This window comes from Pinus tabuliformis, chromosome J, assembly GCF_031772625.1.
Source record: "Pinus tabuliformis cultivar Carrire ecotype Pingquan chromosome J, CPIR1, whole genome shotgun sequence".
Taxonomy (NCBI): domain Eukaryota; kingdom Viridiplantae; phylum Streptophyta; class Pinopsida; order Pinales; family Pinaceae; genus Pinus; species Pinus tabuliformis.
This window is the reverse complement of record NC_142295.1, coordinates 1,198,256,003-1,198,268,181: the sequence shown is the minus strand read 5'-3', so window position 1 is coordinate 1,198,268,181 and position 12,179 is coordinate 1,198,256,003.

Sequence of the window (12,179 nt, the reverse complement as noted above, 5' to 3'; positions counted from 1 at the left end):
TAGATAGTCAGGGTTTTTAGCAGTGGCTTTACCCAGAGAAATATTGTGTTATGTGTTGAAAATGCAACAAGATGATGGAGCTTAGTGAAAAGAAGTTGCCTTCACTAAGTGTGCTTGCAGGATATTTTTGGCGCAAAGTCTATTTTTAGACTATGTCTAGTTTTAGACATATGGATCATGGTCTATGAGTTGCAAGATGCTATTTATGGATGATTCGTCATGTTGGTAAAAATAGATGGACCTCTATTTTTAGACATATGGGCAGAGTCTATTTTTAGACTGACAGTCTAAAAATAGAACAGTCGAATATTATTAGCTCTTAATAATATTTGGACTATAAACATTATCTTATCCTCTTGCAGCACTTCAGTTCGAGCTACGGATGTGGCACATGCAACTGCCAGAAGGAAATACGCTTTTCCTATGGGTTAGTTGAGCTATTGCATGATGGACTTCAGTTAGAACTCAAGTGATTGAGTTTGGTGGAGTTGATTGAGGAGTTGATGGAGTTGTGTTCAGTTTGACTTAGTTGAACTGGTTGTATTTAGTCTAACTGCCAAATACACTAGTGATGAGTGATGTGAATTAATTATTAATTAACTCACTAATTATTAACTCATAAATCAACTAAAGAATACATCAGTTAACTTAGTGCATGGACAGTTTAGTGGAGACAAGTGTTAGAGGTGGGTGAAAGAGTGAGACTACTATTAGTTGTGACTATAGCTATGTATGAGATTTGCACAATCATTGATTGAGATTTCCAATGAGGATTGCGCAGTACAGGCCAAGGGAATTCGAGCTTGGATCATATCTATTCTCGTTTTGGATTGCGCAGTAGAGGCAGGCAAACAGTGGAGGAGATTTGAACCTGTGACTTGATTCAGATCTGAGCTAGTTTGTGTGTAGCAGGTGGAGATAGTACTGAGTACTTGTGAGGAGTGTTGTACTATGGATTGTTACATGTTCTCTATCATTATAATATACAGATAGTTGGGGGTTTTCAGCTGTATGTTTTCCCCAGTACATATTGTGTTGATATGTGTGATTGATGTCTCAATGTGCGCATGCAATTGTTTTTGATTCCGCAAAATTAATGATCAATGGTAGAGGAGGTTATGTATTATGCATGCATTCCGCAAATAGTGTATAATCAGGATAATATCTGTGAATAAATGTCATATTATTCAAAATTTCTACATGGTATTAGAGCGAAGTTGATCATCAGATCTACTATTCAGAAAGTGATTACATTTTATTTCTTCAGGCAGAGTCTGTAATTGGGCCAGGTAGCCTCTGGATTCATCCTTCTTTTGGAAGGTGAGATATTTGGTAAATGCCCATACAGTCAATCTCTGTACGAGAAATACTTTGTTCTCACGAATTTTAGATCAGAAGCGGTTGAGTTTTGAGCTGGTGGAATTCGAATTTGCAGCAGTGTTTTCTTGGTGTCGAAGTTGAAATGTCTTTCAATGGATTGCGATTGGAGTATGCCCTTGAAGGCAGCTCGAATTATATTGCATGGAAAGACAGGATGGAGGCGGTGTTAGATGACAATGGGTTGAAGGAGTTCATAGAGGCTGAAGTCCCAAAGCCTACTGGTGCTGCTCACGTTGAGGCTTGGCAAAAGAAGACAACAAAGTGTCGAAGGATTCTGTTGGAGGGTGTGAAGGATCACATTGTATCCAGCCTGCATGGAAAGGCTTCTCCATACTTGATGTGGAAAGCGTTGACAGATTTATTCCAAAGCAAGAGCGACCAGAGGAAGTTGGCGCTCAAGGATAAACTCAGAAACATTAACTGTGAGAAAGGAGACAGTATACCCAAGTATCTCACGAAGTTCACCCAATGCCGAAATGAGCTGGGAAGTGTAGGGGTGACTGTAGATGATGAGGACTTGGTGAGCTTGGCTCTCCTTGGTCTTCCAAAGAGTTGGCATTCCTATCAGTACTCTGTCAATGGTCGGGAGAAATTTGCCAGGATGGGAGAGACTTTGGTCTGATCTTGTGCAAGAGGAGATTAGGCGGAATACCAGGGACGAATCTTCATCAAAGGCATCTGATGAAGAAAATTGCGCTTTGGCTGCCAAAGCAAAGAAGGGGAAGAACAAGACAACTTCTCATTCCGGTGCGAAAGGCAAGAAGCAGGACATGTCCAAGGTGAAGTGCTTTCACTGTCACCAGCACAGACATTATGCCACAAATTGTCTGCAGAAGAAGAAAAATAAGCAAGCTGCTGGATCTGCAGTGGGAGAGACCTTAGCCTCGCAGTTTGAGCTGGATTTTTCGCTGATCGCATGCTTGGTATCAAGTGTGATGGGATCGGTATGGTTTTTGGACAGTGGTGCGTCTTTTCACATGACAGGAGATCGAGATTTGTTTTCTGATCTGGATGAGAAAGATCTTGGAGTGCACATCGAGATGGGTGATGATGCTAGATACAGTGCGACCGGTATCAGTACCATTTCCTTTGAGAGGGAGTCTGGTAAACCCTTCGTATTGAAGGAAGTGATGCATGTTCCAGGATTGAAGAAGAATATTATCTCTGTGGCGATGTTAGAAGACAAGGGATATGATGTTGTCTTCAGCGAAGGAAAGGCTTTTTTGCGCAGTGAGACAACTGGAGAAACTTGGAAGATAGGGGTTCGAGTCAAGAACCTTTATCAATTGCATGTAGATGGCTGCGCAGCGATGGCATGTAAGGCAGAAGGATTGGTGAGTTGGGATGATGGCGAGCTGTGGCACCGGATATTGGGCCACCTTCACCATGGAGCCTTGAAGATACTGCAGCAGATTTCTACTGGGCTTCCTAAAGGCACTCTTGCGCGGTCAGATCAGTGCAAGGGGTGTAATTGGGAAAATTTGTGAAAGCCACCTTTCATGAGAAGGATAGTCGCGCCACGACGATCCTTGAGAGAATTCACACAGACGTGTGTGGACCTTTTTCAGTAGCTTCAATAACAAATCACAAGTACTATGTGATCTTTGTTGATGATTTCTCTCGAAAGTGTTGGATCTTCTTCATGTAGAAGAAGAGCGAGACATACTCAAAGTTCTGTGAGTTCAAAGCACTGGTCGAGAAGGAATCGGGGAAGAAGGTCAAGGCTCTTAGGAGCGACAATGGTGGTGAATTCATCTCTGGCGAGTTCAAGGACTTCTGCAGCGCAGAAGGGATTCGAAGAGAGGTCATAGCTCCCCATAACCCACAGCAAAACGGGGTTGCTGAGCGGAAGAACAGAACCATCGTGGGTGCTGCATGGGCGATGTTGCATGATCAGGGCCTACCCCTTCACTTGTGGGCGGATGCATGCAATAATGCAGTATATGTGCAGAACCGTTGTCCTCACAAGATACTTGGCATGAGTACACCCGAGGAGGCTTATTTTGGTAAGAGGCCTGCTATTTCCCATTTGAGGATTTTTGGTTCTCTTGTTTACATGCATGTGACGAAGGATGCCAGGAAGGAGCTGGAGCCGACCGCAGAGGTTGGGATATTTGTGGGGTACACTGATACGTTCCACAACTATCGTTTGTATTTTCCATACAGTTGCGAGACTGTTGTGTGACGAGATATCAAATTTCAGGAGGAGAAAGCCATGAAGTGTTCGCTTGAGAAGGAGCCACACTTGCATGCAGATGAGGAGCTATTAGTTCCTAAGGATGAGCTTCAGGATGTGAATCAGCCACAAGATGAAGTTCATGGAGTGGAAGAGACCACTCATGCAGCGCCAACCATCAGAGGGCGAAAGTGCACTACAGAAGATGAGCGACTGGCTCAAGATGCAGAGAAGGTTGTAGGACCACCTACAACATAGCGCAGACAGAGACAATCACCTGATCGGTACACTGGATACATGGCTCTTGTGAGCAAATCCTCTTTCGAGGAAGCTTTGGAGGATCCCGCATGGGTAGATGCCATGGTGGAAGAGTATGATTCGATTGTCAAAAACAATGCATGGGAGATTGTCTCAAGACCGGAGGGGAAATCAGTGGTGGGTTCGAGATGGATCTACAAAGTGAGGCAACGTAGTGATAGACTATTTGTTTCTCAGGGTAAGTATGCCCGGGAGATATTGGAGAAGTTCAACATTCATGGCTGCAAGCCTGTTGATACTCCTATTCCTGAAGGTTAGAGGAAGGTGGATGCTACTTCAGCGGGGGTAGTGGATGCTACTGTTTATCGACAGTTGGTGGGGTCGCTTATGTATCTGGTCAATACACGACCCGATATATGCTATGCTGTTAACCAACTTTCACAAACTATGGTTAAGCCAACCAAGCTCTTCTGGAAGGTAGGCAAGCATGTATTGCGTTATCTCAGAGGCACATCAAGATATGGATTGTGGTATAGACAGGAGGATGAGGTGAAGCTATGTGGCTTCACGGATGCAGATTGGGCAGGGAGCCCAACGGACAAAAAGCGCACATCTGGAGGGATCTTCAGTATCGGGTCGACAACAGTTTCTTGGTACAGCAGGAAGCAAAGATCCGTGGCACTCAGTTCAGCAAAGGCCGAGTATATGGCAACAATTTTGGCTGCATGCGAGGCTATATGGATGAGGAAGATCCTGGTCGGGTTGTTCGGATCACACTTGGAGCCTACTGCGATTTATTGTGATAACCAAAGTTGCATTAAACTCTCGGCTAATCCGGTATTTCATGATAGATCCAAGCACATCGACATCAGGTACCATCATATCAGAGATTATGTGCAGCGGAGAATCATGTTACTTTCATACATTCCCACGGAGGATTAGGGTGCTGATATCTTGACGAAGGCGCTCACCAGGAGCAAATTCGAATACCACAGAGACAGGATAGGGGTTGCAGATAATCCATATCTTGTTGAGAGGGAGTGTCGAAAATGCAACAAGATGATGGAGCTTAGTGAAAAGAAGTCGCCTTCACTAAGTGGGCCCACAGGCTATTTTTGGCGCAAAGTCTATTTTTAGACTATGTCTATTTTTAGACATATGGATCGTGGTCTATGAGTTGCAGGATGCTATTTATGGATGATTCGTCATGTTGGTAAAAATAGATGGACCTCTCTTTTTAGACATATGGGCGGAGTCTATTTTTAGACTTCCAGTCTAAAAATAGAACAGTCGAATATTATTAGTTCTTAATAATATTTGGACTATAAACATTATTTTATCCTCTTGCAGCACTTCAGTTCGAGCTACAGATGTGGCACATGCAACTGCCAGAAGGAAATACGCTTTTCCTATGGGTTAGTTGAGCTATTGCATGATGGACTTCAGTTAGAACTCAAGTGATTGAGTTTGGTGGAGTTGATTGAGGAGTTGATGGAGTTGTGTTCAGTTTGACTTAGTTGAACTAGTTGTATTTAGTCTAACTGCCAAATACACTAGTGATGAGTGATGTGAATTAATTATTAATTAACTCACTAATTATTAACTCATAAATCAACTAAAGAATACATCAGTTAACTCAGTGCATGGACAGTTTAGTGGAGACAAGTGTTAGAGGTGGGTGAAAGAGTGAGACTATTATCAGTTGTGACTATCGCTGTGCATGAGATTTGCACAATCATTGATTGAGATTGCCAATGAGGATTGCGCAGTACAGGCAAAGGGAATTCGAGCTTGGATCAGACCTATTCTCGTTTTGGATTGCGTAGTAGAGGCAGGCAAACAATGGAGGAGATTTGAACCTGTGACTTGATTCAGATCTGAGCTAGTTTGTGTGTAGCAGGTGGAGATAGTACTGAGTACTTGTGAGGAGTATTGTACTATGGATTGTTGCATTTTTTCTATCATTATAATATACAGATAGTTGGGGGTTTTCAGCTGTATGCTTTCCCCAGTACATACTGTGTTGATATGTGTGATTGACGTTTCAATGTGCTCATGCGATTGTTTTTGATTCCGCAAAATTAATGATCAATGGTAGAGGAGGTTATGTATTATGCATGCATTCTGCAAATAGTGTATAATCAGGATAATCTTTGTGAATAAGTGTCATATTATTCAAAATTTCTACATTATGTGCCATTGATTATCTTCCTCTCGCTGATTATTGTTTTCATTAATCTAGTTTGGCTTCCGCTAAAGAGTAGAGTAGATTCTTGTTTTGTGTTTTAAGAAATTACATGAGCTGTTGAATCTACAGGAAAATATACATGGTATCAGAGCTAGATTTGTAGAAATTTTCTACATGGTATTAGAGCTGAAGACATTATAGAAGAGAAGAATTATGGAGCTCTAGTTTAGGGCAGATCGAGAAGACCCTATGTGCAGACTTCTTAATGGAGCTAGAATGATGCTAGTGGGTAGATCTGTGATCCAATGTTTAATGACACAAAAGGAGTTGTGATCATTGATATTGGCAGATTGAGGAGCGAGATTTTTTTTGGGTGGCGAGTTTGCAGAGCAGATCTGAAAAATTTTGTTTGAAATTTTCAAAAACAAATAGTAGATCTTGATTCCTTGCGAAAAAAACCCAAATTCAAAAAAAAAAAAATCCCCTGAATTAGAGTTTGGATGAGGGAGATATCACTGATTTAAAATCAACTATTTTTTCAAAAAATTTCGTGATGACGAAACAAATGGAACAAATTGGTGTGCGAGTCAAGAACCTGTATGCACTTGAGGTACAAGATGCATGCAAAGCCTTGAGGAGCAAGGCAAAGGTTAGAGACTTAGTGGTTGAGAGGGAGAGTGAATTACCTCTCAACATGTAGCCCCAAAAGAAGCCTTAGAAGTAGTCTCAGACAATTGTGGAGAAACCACAATTGGAGAAAGATAGAGGAGACTAAGTGGAGAGATCCACTCAAGTAGAGACGAAGCAGTCTTAGACAATTGTGGAGCAACCACAATTGGAGAAGCAGAGAAGAGACCGAGTGGAGGCATCCTTTCATGTAGAGAGCTCCAATAGGGGAAAATTTCGAGTCAGGTGGGCATAGGGATCACATAAAACCATACCTCCAGGTGAGAGGTGGGGCAACGTGAAGTAATAGCCCTAAGAGGGAAAAAATTTGGGCAGGGTCCATTGAGAGGATTTGTCTCTTGGATCATATCTTGCTACGAGAGCCCAAAGTACATAGTAGTAGGATGGATCAGTGGTGGTTGATGCAGTCAGGGACTAGAGTGACAAAGGCTAGAGCAGTCAGATACTAGAGAACGTAGAGTAGAGTTGACAACAATGCAAAAAGGTACTGTCAACAAAAGCACAAAGTTTTTAGTCGATAGAGGTAGAGCTAGTAGCAGTGATAGACTTTGATGACAAATGCATCATACTGATTTAGGTTGGTGTTTTTTTTAATCAATTTCAGGAGTCGTTGTAGCAACAAAACTTGAGAGAAGTTTTGCATGCATAACATTCCAAAGGTCCAGGATTGGGATAGAGTTGAATTCCTTTCTTGTTGAGAGGGAGTGTTGAAAATAGCAACAAGAAATGTTAAAAATAACATCAAGAAATTCCAATTTATTTTGTCCTTGAATTAAATTGTAATTCTTTACTCATAACAACTTGTAATAGTTAACTAAGTTAAGTTGACTTAGTTAGCTTAGGAAATTCGAGTTGGAAGTCTATCTGGAGTCATGTAAGTGTGATCCCTAAGTTTTAGGGGTCCAGATTGAGTTTATTAGAGTTGTAATTAGATAACTCAATTCAACTAAGTTTTAGTCATTTAAACTAGTTCTAACTGTTGGAGGAACTAGTAGAGGTCTAGTAGTGAGTTAGTGCACCAGTACACCAGTGCATCCTCAGTGCCACACCATCTAACTGAAGATTCACTCATAGGTAAATCATGCATGTTAGTTCAGAGGAGGACCCAGTTGAGACTAGAGTGCAGGGACAGTGTACTATCAATGGTATAATTTTTTGAGTTGTACAGATGGTGCATGCAATCAGTTGAGGACCTATGTTTGGATTGCGCAATTATAGAGTGAGGATTTCCCTTTAAATACAAGTTAATTCTCTCAGCAATTGTGCAAGGAATTAGAAGCTTGAAGGCTAGGAATTTGACTAAGTATTGGCCAAAGGAAGTCAGTCAGGAAGAGGATAGGAAATACTTGTGCAGGTTGAGCTCAAGGTTGAGTAGAGCATATTGTATTCATCCAATTTTTTTGACCAAGAGCAAGGAAGTAGGTGCTTGGAGAGAAACATAACAGGTTAAGTGTTGGATTGAGTTAACTTGTGAGCATAGAGTTGATCATACTTGTGCAGGAATTGTTCTAGTGAAAACAAGCTTTGTATTTTCTTCTCAGATTCTGATTAATGCAATATAGATAGTCGGGGTTTTGAGTAGTGGCTTTCCCCAGAGAAATATTGTGTTATGTGCCATTGATTATCTTCCTCTTGTTGATTATTGTTTTCATCTATCTAGTTTGGTTTTTGTTGAAGAGTAGAGTAGATTCTTGTATTGTATATTAGGAAATTACATGAGTTGTTGAATCTACAGGAAAATGTACAAATTAGACGTACTTATGACTGTATATGCGCAAGTAAACTGATAATCATGAGGAACAAAAAATAATAGAGAAAGCACGATGTCCACTAAGTCTAGGCTGTGTTTGTGTGTCTAGAAGACCTCAACCAGGAAGTGGAATAGAACCAAATTCCCTAGTGGAATCGCCCATCCCCAATGTGATATGCAGGCCTCCCTCCAAGTTTGAGATGCCCAACTTTGACACGTCATCTGAAGTAGTGTTGAATTCACGATGGATATGATGAAAGGATATGTTTTTGATCCAGGTGGATGTTGGTGGCCACCCACCTATCCCATTTGGACCCCCACAACTGTCTCTTTCAGTTTTTCTGTTTCCTTAATTATAGCACAGTTTACTATTTTTAGCAGTTTTTTGGGTCCTAAACTTCTGGAGCCATTTTGAGGCCCTAAACGACGTTTTTTGGGAAATCCATCGCTAGCTTCTGTCGTAGTCCTCGGAGAGATCTTTCCAACGGGCTATCATGCGCGTCAAACGGAGATAGTAGGACCAATTCGCGACCCCGGGAAGTTGATGTACCAACTTACCCAAAAACGGGGCCCACAATTTGGCGTTTCATCTTCTAGGGTTAGGTTTTGGAATGTGAAGGGTTTTCCATTGTTTCTCAACAATAAATAGGCCCTCGAGCCTCATTGTAACACAGTTTTTGGAGAACAGTTCAGAGGCATGTAGCCGACACATCTCTTCTCAGAGATAAGCTACCATCGCCCTAGCTGGGTTATTTCCATTTCTATTTGTAAGCATATTTCAGTATTTTCCATTAATGAAATGAAGTATTATTTCCGTTGCATATTTGTCTTTATGGTTATCTCTGTATTTTATTGCGTTCCTGTTTAAATCCGGATCAGTGGTATCAGAGCAGTCTGCTTTTTCTCTGTTTTTCTTTGCATGTCCCCAACGAGGTCGGGATATAAGGAGTTAGGGCTTGAACTGGTCGAACCTTTGCAATACCAGCCTCGCAAATCCCGACGGCCTCCCATGGCGGATGAGAAGAAAGACGAGGGGGCAGGAGATCCTATCAAAATCTTGCTCGAAGAAGCGCTCGAGCGACAAAGGAACACGATATGGATAGCTTTGCACAGATCCTTCAGCGGCTACCTAGAGGTGACGCATCGGCTTCCAACAGCTACTCTGGAAATGCCACACCGTTTAAGGTACAAGTTAATTTTGAAATCCCCATCTTCGAGGGTCAAATAGACGCAGATGCCGTAGATAAATGGTTAAATCTGCTCGATGGGTATTTTTCTGTTCATGAATTTTCAAGTCGGGAAAAGATTGTTTTCGCTCTTCTCAAAGCAGCCCCCCACGTCAAGGACTGGTGGGAAACCTACTGCGAACAGAAGGATGAAAGTACAGGCTCACTGTTTTCAGCCGCACCCACTTGGAATGACTTCCGGGATGCCATCAAGGAGCAGTACTACCCTGTCAAAAGCTATGAGGACAAATACATCAAATGGACCACACTGCGGCAGGGACGAGACCAAGATGTGTCGGAGTTCACAAACATTTTTCATACCCTTTGCACACAATTGGGTATCAAAGATTCTGAGCTGCATCTGGTACTCAAATACCGCGGTTGCCTACACAGATACATCCAGGAAGAGATGGAGTTCTTGAACATCTCCTCACTCGGCACAACGTACCGATACGCTGTCAAAATCGAGCAAAAGTTCAAACAGAAGAAGCGAGACTTTGGATCTGCAAATCCAAAGCCCAAAGGACAAAGCCAAGGCGGGGTGACCCAAGACAACCCGTCGAACCCGCAAGAAAAGAACAACACCACGAAGCCGAAGAAGGACATAGGAAAGTGGTGTGAGTTCCACAAGAGTCCCACTCATAACACAAATGAGTGTCGGACCAAGCAGTCGCTGGTGGCCGAGTTGAAGGCTTCCGAATCAGATGCATGTTCCGACTCTGAGTCAGAACCCGACAAGGGGAATGACAAAGGGAAGCAGATCATTGATGCGGATCCCAGCGCCACTGTTGCTACTGCCAAGATCCAGAAAAATGAGCCCGAAGATCCAGAGGAGGGGGAACGTCTTTTCCACTCACAGATGTGGGTGAAGGGTTCGCCGCTGCAATTCATTGTCGACAGTGGCAGCCAAAAGAACCTCATTTCAGCAGAGGTCGTGAAGCGGTTGGGCCTACCAACTACACCACACCCACAGCCGTACAATATCGGTTGGCTTCACGAAGGACGAGATCTCAAAGTTCGCCAGCAGTGCCGCCTTCCCTACAGCATCAAGCCCTTCACAGACGAAGTATTTTGTGATGTTACACCTCTGGATGTTTGTGATGTACTATTAGGCCAGCCATACTTGTGGAGGCGACATGCTGTGTATGAGTCAAGGCCTCGCGCTGTCATCATTTCTTTGGATAATTCATTATACAGGATACCAGAGGTAGCCCCACCTACCGCCACCTCTTTGATCACTGCTAAGAAAAGCAGCAAGCTCATCTCACAGACTAGGAAATTTATTTTCTGTCTGGTTTGCTCCCAAAGTAAGGGGAAGATCGTTGCTACATCCATGACCCCCGCGAAGGGTTCCTCCACACAGCAGCAGCAACAGAGGGATACAGTCATGACAGAACACAGGAATAACTTCTCCTTACCCGGAGGGGTACCACACAAGTTTCAGGTGGGCGACAAAGTTTGGTTACATTTGCAGAGGGAGCGCCTTACCAGAACCCATTAGAAACTCAGACCACTTCGACATGGTCCTTACACTAGTAACAAGGCTACGGGAAACAATGCTTTGAAGCACAACATTCCTCCATTCCTTCGCTTGCACCGAGTGTTCAATGTGGACCATCGCCGACCATGCTCCCCACCATTTTTGGACACATCAGAGATTGCAGAACAGCTCACCAGAGACCCAGCTCAGCAGAAGCTTCCTCATCTCAGGGAGGAACTCAACGCAATGGGGACCATTGCTTCCTAAGGGGGGAGGAATGATCCAGGTGGATGTTGGTGGCCACCCACCTATCCCATTTGGACCCCCACAACTGTCTCTTTCAGTTTTTCTGTTTCCTTAATTATAGCACAGTTTACTATTTTTAGCAATTTTTCGGGTCCTAAACTTCTGGAGCCGTTTTGAGGCCCTAAACGACGTTTTTTGGGAAATCCACCGCCAACGATTTTTTTGACTAAAAATTGTCTTTTCCGTCGTAGTCCTCGGAGAGATCTTTCCAACGGGCTATCATGCGCGTCAAACGGAGATAGTACGACCAATTCGCGACCCTGGGAAGTTGATGTACCAACTTACCCAAAAACGGGGCCCACAATTTGGCGTTTCATCTTCTAGGGTTAGGTTTTGGAATGTGAAGGGTTTTCCATTGTTTCTCAACAATAAATAGGCCCTCGAGCCTCATTGTAACACAATTTTTGGAGAACAGTTCAGAGGCATGTAGCCGACACATCTCTTCTCAGAGATAAGCTACCATCGCCCTAGCTGGGTTATTTCCATTTCTATTTGTAAGCATATTTCAGTATTTTCCATTAATGAAATGAAGTATTATTTCTGCTGCATATTTGTCTTTATGGTTATCTCTGTATTTTATTGCGTTCCTGTTTAAATCCGGATCAGTTTTGAAAGGATATTCTAAGGTAATCAATGTTCCTGACTCCAACTCTATAAATGCGGATGGGAAATATAGGATAATTCCAGCACATGATTGATTAGTGCCTGTGAGTCCCCATAGATCTGGA